The sequence below is a fragment of the Coturnix japonica genome, chromosome 4, assembly GCF_001577835.2.
Source record: "Coturnix japonica isolate 7356 chromosome 4, Coturnix japonica 2.1, whole genome shotgun sequence".
Lineage (NCBI taxonomy): Eukaryota > Metazoa > Chordata > Aves > Galliformes > Phasianidae > Coturnix > Coturnix japonica.
The window spans coordinates 53,499,085-53,509,813 of NC_029519.1; the positions used below are offsets into that span (position 1 = coordinate 53,499,085).

The window sequence follows — 10,729 nt, forward strand, 5'->3', positions numbered from 1 at the left end:
ATGGAGCTCTGGAAACATCTAAAATGTAAGCCTCTGAAATTCAAGCAGCATCTCTTTCTTGTATATTTATATCTTTAGTGCATCAGGCAAAGGATGCTCTCTGGTTGTAAAAACACTTGTGCTCAAATTGTGTGCTCTGGTTATTATAAACATATTTTTAATTAAGAAATTATCAGGGTTTCTCAACAGAATTTCAGCCAATCAGCCTTCCAAAGGCTTCTGATATATCCTGCTAAGTTCTAGATATTTAGAGTATCACAAACTACCTCTAAGTATCTCAGAGTATCATAAACCATCATTTTTTGTTATATTAGAGACAATGAAGATGTTCCTAAGCTGAAAAGCCTTCATCTCAGCTTTATATGCACTGGGATTCAAGCAACAGAATTAAAGCAGTCTTGAACATGCTGTAAGTCACATCCTGGGACAATGATATCAACACCCTGTACTGCTCGGGTCATTTATTGACTTTTCAGTTGTAGAATTTCCTGCATTGTCTTGACTTTTCTCCACCCCATAACAACAACCAAAAAAAAACCAAAACAAAACAAAAAACAGTATTTATCTGAAGAAAACATCCCTTCTTCTATTAGGCATTAAATATATAGCATCTGTAGAGACTACCTTTGCCCCCATAACTGGTGATATAGTATTTCACTAGAATTTTTAAAAATTTAGCAGCAAAGAAGGTTAAAAATAGGAGTGAAGGATTTGAATTATTAATTCCCAGTAAACCTAGATTCTTCCAAATGATATCTAAGGCATTTCAAATGTTGAAATACATGCTCAGATCCTCTTCTTTCTAACAGGATTTACTCATGCAACTCCTGGGTGGAGATTAAAAATCCACCCCCCCACACACAATCCCCTTTCTTTCTACTGTTAATCATGAGGTCAGAGCTAAACTGCAGCCTGTCAGTATTTTTAATGAATATGTTTTACACATTGTAGTTGGCTGCTTCCACAGCAACAGCCTGTGCTATCTGGAGGCCAAAGATAAGTGCTCGGGGATTACCTTTAAAACAATCCTCCAGCTCTTTTTTCACTAACAGTGGGAAGTCAGAACAAAAACTGAGCTGTAATCCTGGCTTCTGTAGACTGGCCAAGTTTTAACAACTGAAGGTTCAGAAAAAGCCCTTGAAAATCTTTGAGCATCAAAGCTCAACACAAGTGCCATGGCTGTTAAAAGGTTAGGATGTCTAGTGCAGCCATTTGCTCCTTTTCTCTTTCCCCCAACTCCCTGCTTCCCCGGTCCACTCTAAATATCACCTTAAATCAAGAACTACATACTCAGTTCTGTCAAAGGGGAATGACATTATTGAAGACCGTGGACTGTGATTTTTAGGGATAGTTTGGCTGCCTCCACCACACACGTATGAAAACATCTCAAGACCATTCTTTTATTATCACCACATACATACCACTAATTCTGACACTCTCTATCACTTTAGCTGTAAGACAAATGTGAAATCAAGTGGACAGCTGCATATACAAATAATGGCATTTTAAACCTGTTACTTTGGAGTGTGGCTCCTGTACTCTTCCATTTCAAACTTTCAGATGAAGTCACCGCGACAAAAGGATGCTGCTGACAAGGAACGTACCAACAGTTTGTTTTGAGTATTTCTCATCTGCGTGCTTTTCTGGAAATTAAAAAGAAGAATAGCTGATATATTTAAGTTCTGCAGTTAGTTAATATTTGCAATTGATGGTTCATTTTTCTAATATTTTATATAGTTATACCAGCTGTTACTGAAATAAATGCAGCGATCATACCTGTCCCTTAAGTCTTAGCTCAGTTTTTAGGATGAAAGAACTTTCTCTTCCATTATCACAGTACTAGGTCCTATCATTAATACCAATGGGAGCTGCTCTCCTAAGAAACTTCCATATTCTTTCTTTTTTTGTTTCTGGATCCTGTTTTATTCAGCTCAGGTATACTCAGCACTTCAAAAGCAACAGGTTCCAGATAAGTGGAGCAGGACAAACATAAAATGAGTTATTCTAAACCAATATCTAATTGGAATATTTTTCACCCTACAGATAACCAATAGACTACAATGGCTGTGCTGTGCTTGGTATGGTTTATCTCACAAACAGAGCACTTATCTTTATAATTTATTTATTTATATATCTTTTTCCTGTTAGGAACAAAATTTTATCAATGCACCATTTTCAAAAATGTTTCAAAACATTTTTTGAACTTGACAGAGCTGTGTCCCATTCTTGAATGTCCTGGTTAAAGGTAAGGAGTTCATAAATCATTTTGTACTTTGAATTTTGCAGAGTAATGATTGCTGAGAATGGCTTTGCGGTTGGAGGAGCTCTCACAGCTAAGTGCTGATCTGACTTAGTTGTGAAAGAAAGAAGTTATCAATGACTACAATGAATTCAAGACACTACTTCAGAGCACTGCAATGATATATTGCAGAATGGTTTTTAGTTGGGAGTTAGCTTTCAGAGTTTTGCTATGACCAGCAGTTTACCTCTATTAAGCACCCACATAAAATCAGTTTTACATCTGCACTCAACATCATTAGTCAGAATTAACAAAGGTATTTTCCATCTTCAAAGTGTCTTATTTATTAAAAGCTTCTTATTTTTCTTTGTTCTATCCTACTGATCAAAATCCACTCAAAGGCAGTTAGCTATCATTTCTGTATTACATTTAAGCAATCACTATCTATCTTGTGGGTGTGTCCCATACCAGAAGACTGCTTTTTACAAGCTAGGTGGTTACACTTTTTATCTCTTGCATTCAGTTTTTACCTTAATGCCTTCACCACCTTTCAGGAGTGATACCAATGTCAATAAAGATGGTAGAAAACATATTAATCCCCATTATCTAGGTCATACTCTTAGTATATTCTGTGAAAAATATTCTCAAATACTTTTTCCCAGTTACAATCTATTTAAAAGAAAAATATGAAAGAGGATGTGATTTATCGGGTAGTGGTTTTAGTTTAAGCATTTAATGTGTTTACTTCTAATTTCTTATATTCTGTGAGGAAAAAAAACAAAACAAAACAGATATTAGAATTTTCTGTACAAGATATTCAAAGAAAATCCTTCATATGGCATCTAGGACATTTTTAATGCCAAAAAGCAAAATGAGAAAGGATGGCTTGAGTCAGACCCAATTATACTTTAAAGATATTATGTTGTGAAAAACTTCAGAGTTAGAGTTATTTGTCATTTACATTTGAAATTCTGAGAATTTTCATATTTCAATGCTACTATTTTGAAAAAAAAAAAAAAAAATAGAATAGGGGAAATACTAATACTTCTGCTGTAAGAATTAGAGGAGTGCTGCATCCAGTAGGAAGAACAGACATTCGATAAAAATGAAGTTTAAAGCAAAGACAAACTCCTGTAAGAACAGTTTTTCCTTTATCAGAAGGCTATAAGAATAGGTATTCTGAGCAGCTGGAGGAGATCACAGTGAAAGGAATTTCTCCTTTGGAAGCCGATTTCAGCTTGTTTCTGTCAGCTCTACACTAATGCTGGATTAAACCCTGTCTGAAACAGAAAAATATGATTTACTAAATGTTACTTTTCTTAACCCAAATTAAAAAAGAGTTTTCAAATCCACTCTAGCTTGTTAAAAAGAACTCTTTTTCTGGGTCAAATTACATCCAAGTGATTAATCTATCTTACTGTGAGTAATTAGTGAACCATACCAAGATCTATGTATATTAGTCTTGACTGTAAATCTTTCCTTGCAAGTACTAGACAGCCAAAAACAGCAGAATGTATTTGTTAGCCCACAAGGCAATGAAGTTAATTTGAGTTATATGTTCTGTAGTGAACAGTTCTCAGAACTACTATGGCCAAAGGAACTGTACAATGATTATTCAGTAAAGAGATTTAAAACAAACTCTTTAATATAATTTTAATCACTTTGGATTTATTCACAAAATACCTTAATATTCAGAAAGTTAAAGTCATATTCACCTTCTATTCACACTTAATGTATAGCCTTTAACAAACTCCAGGTGCTCACTTTCTAAGTATTTCTTCAGTATGCGATTGGAATTACTTACTTTGGATGCCAGGAAAATTAGATACCTGAATTTGAAAATCAGCTGACAGGGAAGTGATGTCAACTGCAGCTTATAGCCACTGAGACTTGCGTTAGTTGCACAATTACCAAATTGTTTCAGCACTTATATATTACAGCACCAAGAGTTCATAGTCCTGTGTTTTAGAAAGAAGAAATGGCCTTTGAAGAAGCCTGCCATCCATACTTCATATGTATGGAACATTTTGGTCCTCCTGACATACTTCCACAAAAATAAAATATAATAAAACACAAAAACACAGGTGAAAAATTGTGAGTGCATAACTGGTTTCTCTACCATACAAAATACAGGCACTCACTACCAAGTCAAATAAACAAAATATTTTAGAGAGCATGCTAGAAAGTAGATAATCTATTTTTAGAACTTTTAAGACATTAGCAATGTAGTAAAATTTATCATCATACATTTCCTAAGTAAGCACAGAGATTCATGACAAACCATCTCATTTTTGTAAAAGTATTCTTTATCTAAGTGGTATAAAAACCAATTTTCTATACTATAAATCAATATTGTATGTTCTATGGAACAGTGTTATATAATATTATATAAACCAATATTATATATTCTCTTGAGGATGGTGTTCTTAAACAGTGCGCTTTGCTTAGCTATGGATACATAAGCGTAAAAATACCATGCTATTAATAGAGCAGCTGAACCAGAAGTTGGCATAAACAATACAATAATTAACTGGCATAAACAAAACAAAAATTTGCAATAATCTCTAATTTTATAGTGCCTTGGGAAATTGTGAGGCAGAAAGGAAAACTTATATCCATCGTATTTGTAAGCATTTCTGATGCTTCTTTTATGGAAAAACACTAAAAACCTCTCACCGTAAGTAATATTACTTACACTAGACTTTGCTAGATTTTAAATCATCAATTGAATTGCAGAGGCTCAGTATATCAGAAATCAGATAACAAATATTAAATATCTAAAAGCCTGTTCAGGGTCTTGTCTTAGGAACTGTTTTTGTTAAACCTGAATCCTTGAGGTGATCCTTTGGGCATGAGTTAAAGGATACATAAGCTACAATGTATAATAATAAAAATATATGCAATTTTTTAAAAGGAAAAAATAAGGAAAGAAAAAGGAAAAAAAAATTGAAGAAAAATAAAAGACAGAAAGAAGTGTCATTTTGGAAGGGAGCACTTTAAGATTAATGTGCATTTTTTATTCCTATGTTGCTCAATTTTTTAATTTGTTGAATTTACTTATTGCCATGATCAACCAAATGATTTTAAAAAAATAAGGTTGTTAGTTTCCATGCAGCCTAAAGTAAGCATACTTTTTAGGTTCAGAATATAAAGTTAAAATGTTCTAGAAAATGCCAATATATCAAACTGACAACTAAGCCGTTTGCCTAGCAGTCATTGAGTGAACAGTGATTCCTTGAATGAAATCATAATGAACAAACACGTTACTGTGCCTTCTAGGTAGGTGATGTTCTGATACCAACTTTCTGCATGAGAATGAAAAGCAAAATATAGTATAGCAGTAACATTCTAAACAGGATAACAGCATGGCCCAGGAGCCACACGCAGAGTACTAAAACATTCTATGCAGGGCTTTTATTTGCTTTAAAATCAAAGTGCCTCTTCTATGAAAAAGAAACAATGAATCTTTAGAGCATGCTAGGAACAAACTCTCGTCCCTGTGACAAATGGGTGCTTGGCACCATTACAAGGGTTATCAATCAGGAAAGGTGTCAGTTATGGAGTTTCCTGTGATATGAACACCTTTCTAATAGTAACTTGACTAAGAAGGCAACTCATTTTACATAGGCCACTGGTCAACCATTGGAGAGTAATGAATTTTAGTCACTAGCAACCTGAGACAGATATGAACCAGTGACCTGCAGGTGAGAAAAAGAGAATTACATTACCAGTGCTCCGATCTACCCTGTCTTCTTGGTCATCCAGCTCCAATTTTACTTTTCACTGAGGATCAACCACAAAACCAAATAGCATTCAATGGTTAAACACCATGTTTTTATATCAGCTTCTGTTACTTAACTCCCATCACTGATTTTATTAAAGGAAATTATTATCTGAAGAAATTAAGCCCAGTGGCATATTAATGCATTAAAAGAATTTATTTGCTGTTATATAAAATTATTTTGCTGGCTAAATGTTTGTGATAAAAAATAATCTATAATATTGAAAAGAGTTTACATTAAATAAAAAGTGAAAAATGAAACGAAGAAATTTATTTCTTCACTCTCAAGTGGCTGCCTTTAATCATACTTCCTTTTCTACAGCAAATCACAACAGAAAACAAGGCTGTTCTCCCTATTACTAACAGCAAAATAGTATAATACAGCTGATAGAATTGACAACTGCCCTTTTCTCCTTTTCTATAGCCCCAGTACTGGCTATTTCAGTGAGATGCTGATGATCCACCAACATACTTTTGCACACACAATGACAGTACCTTTAACAAAAGAATGTGTGGAGATTCCAACAATAGTATTAAAAAGAAGGTGGGACAGAGGCAAAGCCAGGAAAAAAGACTATATTGCAGAGAGTACATTCACTAAATGAGCAAACTTTTAATGCAAATCTGTAATGTATGGCAGCATACAAGATTACTTACTGCATATTTGTATTTTTCAATGCACATAAATAAGTATAGATGTCATTTAAACAACAATGGTCACCTGAAGAGAAATATTTTGATTGCATATATTGTATTTTTTTGTTTGATTTTGCTAATTTGCAAGTTTTATCTGTGTGAAGAAGTTAACAATGTTTGTATTATACCCTTACTTCATTACTCACATGCTGCTACATTGCTGGAAGCTATGAGACTTTTGTAGAGTATTGGAATATGCTTCTCAGTTATCTCTTTCTGAAACAACATATAGTCAAATGTGTCTAGAAGATAGGAAGGATCAGAGGAATAATCATAAAAAGTCAGGGTATGAAGAGCCAGCAGGATTTTGCAAAAACAACAGTTTTGAAAAATAAGAGCCAGAAAATAACCTTCTTCTCTCCGTCAAGCTATAAGATTAGCAGATGCTCTTGAGAAGACTAGCAAGCAGCTTCAGGCTTCAGAAGGAGGAACTGAAAAGAGTTAATTAAAATAAAATAGATATTAAGTTTTCCTAAATGAGAATCTGGATTTAATGCTGAGAAGGCTATGTGTTCTGAGAGAGTAGAAAATCAAATTAATTCACAAACCTTCCAAATGCCAAAGGAAGGTACAGCAGAAAACAGCTCCCCGTACTCATTCACATCTTGACTTTCTTCCTGTAAAAACAAGAGAATGAACTGCTCTTAAGCACACCTGCTTCTCAACCCATTTCTCACACAGTAAGTAAGAAACATGTCTTAAAATTAATGATAATTCTTAGCATTATCCTCTGGGAGATGAACACAGACACCAGCTGTTCTTCTCTTCAAATATGTTGGAAGCATGTGAGCTCACACCTGCAATTTTCCTAGGGAGCACATCCTACAAAACATGGCACAAGCAGAGGCATTTCCCAATCCAGACTAATTCCAAGAGGAAAACAGCTACCAGTCTGAAAATCCAGCACCCCAGAGAAACAGTTAGAAGAGCAAAACAACTTCTATGGAAAAAGTTAGATTATTCTTGTGCGTATATAGATGGCTGCAGGTTGGAACAGCATCAATATCTGCTAGTAGTAGTATTCCTAGAGAAAAACTCATTCATAAATCAACACAGCTCTGAAATACCTTTTCAGCAGACACATTACAGTTTTGAAAAACGAATTCCTAATTTCTAACTAGGAAGTCAGACAGAAATATACATGTTTATAAAATTTGTATAAGCAGACTCTGACTGCTCTCTTCAGAACAAAAAACACCACCAGAGCTATCTCCCAAAAGGATGAGCCATACAGTTTCACAGATCAAACCTTGCAAGAAGACATGCAATTGCAGGTATCAGCTGGGCACCCTAGTGGGGATACTGGATTTTTCACTGCTAGTAAGTTTTCACAAAAGCTTTCAGGGATAGCATTTCATTTCACATCTATTTAGCTAAAAGTCAACCTACAAGTAGCAGTGCAGCCTGTCTCCATCAAACAGAACTTTGAAACTTTGGTAAAATGATAAGTCTACAGACAAGTACTATAAATCTTTATGGCCCTTCAAGTACAACAGTTTGTAATAAATGTTTGTTGTTGTTTTATTTTAATTCAGCACAGCCAAAGCCTAAGTTCTGCATATCAGAAAAACCACCCAAAAGTACAGAGGCAAAACACAGTTTGTAAAGCTCAGAATGACATTTTCATCAAGGCAGAAGTTCTCTGGGAAGGAAAAAATAAAATAAAATAAAATAAAATAAAATAAAATAAAATAAAATAAAATAAAATAAAATAAAATAAAATAAAATAAAATAAAATAAAATANAATAAAATAAAATAAAATAAAATAAAATAAAATAAAATAAAATAAAATAAAATAAAATAAAATAAAATAAAATAAAATAAAATAAAATAAAACTGTGAAGGAAAAAAAAAAGCTATGGAAAGAAAAAACAACTATGAAAAATACATGCAGGACTGAAGAAACCTCATAAAGCTTACAGTTTTCTGATTTAAGAGTTGTTTGGTTCTTCTTGTTGAAGTTGTCTTCTCTAATAGACATATGCAGAACAAAAATTTAAAACAATATCTCTATGAGTATTTAGTTCTCTAGAGGAGCAATGAGTGGTACATATAGTATTAGACATAATTTAATGCCCTTCAAGACGTACTGCGGTGCAAGTGCAATAGCGGACATTTCTGAAATTGTTTTGTCTGGCAATTAGCTCTGCCACATTTTCACAAAAATATACTGATAGCCTTTTATTCCTTATTTCCCCCCTCTAGAATGAGCTTAATAATAGCCAGGCTGCATATCTGTAAAACAGACGAATAAGTAATTGCCATTTTAAAAATCTGGATTACTAAACAATCTTGTCATAATTGTGTACTGTGAGCAGTTTCAGATGGTATCATCGTATAAAGAATCGCAGGACCCTCTGTAGCAAGCATCATGAAAGAATTACACTGCAGGAAGGAAGACCTTTTTGTTTCATTGACGGGAGAAAAATTAGTCTTGCTTCATTTAAAAATTCACTTTTTAAAAATAGGAAGGGAGACAAGGACATCTTCTAAACTACATGACGAAAGTAGGAGCCTCACTAGAGTTCACTGCAGATGTCCTTTTGATTGCACATAATCTTCCTGATAACTCAGTATTTCCCACTCTGCATCTTATTGGTGATGGTAGGAACATTCTTGATCTAGGCAGTGATTTAGTTTCCCTTTAAACTTAAAATTAGCATCAGAGTGGAAATACTCTTTCCACATCCAACTGTACCTTCAAAATAAGAAGGCAAGGAAGGTAAGATTAAATTTTTGCACCCAGCTAATTGTCCAGTCGAATATACTCATTTCATAAGAAGACTGAATTCTTTCATGAAGTTGGAAATGCATTTTGAGTAACAAGGAAGCTGAGAAGAGCCTGAGGCCTTTGCTATTATTACAGGAGGAAGGTAATCTCCTTTCACCTATAACAACCCCGATACAGAAGGGTCTCAGGAACTGCTTGAAGGAAAATAAGGAGGAAGACTGGCAACATAATTCCTGAACCAGTACAAGTAATCAATGAAAGAACAGTGACCTACACTGCATGATTCATTCCCCAGCAGTATTTCCAGATACGTTAATAAGGTTCTGGTGCAGTTAAATCATACTGTCTGCATCTTACCTTTATTCCTTCATAAACAAGGAAACTAACAATTATTAAATAGGTGAAACAATTAAAATAAAAAGGTTTTAGAATGATGTGGCTATCTTATAGGAAATGTTCACTACATATAAGGAAAACATTTTGAAAATTATTAACAAGTGAAAAATTATCAAGTGAAAACAAGTTGAGGTAACTACCTACCCCATGAATCTCCCTGAAGAACAAAATGTAGTTGTAGAAAATGTTCCAGTTTGAAAAAGCAAAGAAAAAAATTATCCTTAGAAATCTTGGAGAAATTTTTTTCTGCTTGTATTTAATATCAAAATAACATTCATGAAAAACTAGACTTCAGTACATCTCAGACTCTCAAAATGGACATAAAACATAAAATATTTTAGTATAAGCAGGCTGTAAAGAGTATAAATGATTTGCTTTTGTGGGACAGAACTTCCTTGCTGAATAATCTGCAAACCATTTTCATGCAGTAACTGCTGACCGTAGCTGATTATTAACGCTACAGTAGACAGCCAGGAAGTGAATCCTTACTAACATTTTGTTACAAGCTCATAAAAATTTAAAATTTATTTTGCTCTCTAGGACAACAAGCAGTGTTAGGAATTCATTTCTTTTCTGATATTATCTTTAGGGAACTTGTACTGTTTATCCAACTGATGCCAAGACATTAGACATCAGTGCTTTGACACATAATGAAATTAAAGTAACAGCAAAAGCAAACAAAAGAAATCGCTTTCTCATCAAAGATTACACTCAAATTTTTGTCACGGAGTAACTTGGTAATAAACAAATGCACCTATATTTTACATATTATATTCAAAATAAAGCAAAATAAAATGAATTTTTTTCTACCCACAATAAAGCTCAAAGCACTTTGCTGCAAACTGAAACATCTCTTAAATCCGTGTTTAAATCCAGCTTACTCTA

The 10,729-nt window shown here is 33.8% G+C and overlaps 1 long non-coding RNA gene across 1 annotated transcript; it reads right to left on the reverse strand.

The window, feature by feature from the left end:
• Positions 1-1,517: 1,517 nt before the first annotated feature.
• LOC107313623 lies at positions 1,518-10,335 on the reverse strand. The gene is made up of 3 exons (XR_001555097.2): positions 9,989-10,335; positions 7,265-7,333; positions 1,518-1,643 (listed from the first exon to the last, which is right to left on the reverse strand). It is a non-coding gene; the product is annotated as an uncharacterized LOC107313623 (long non-coding RNA).
• Between the last annotated feature and the right edge of the window lie 394 nt (positions 10,336-10,729).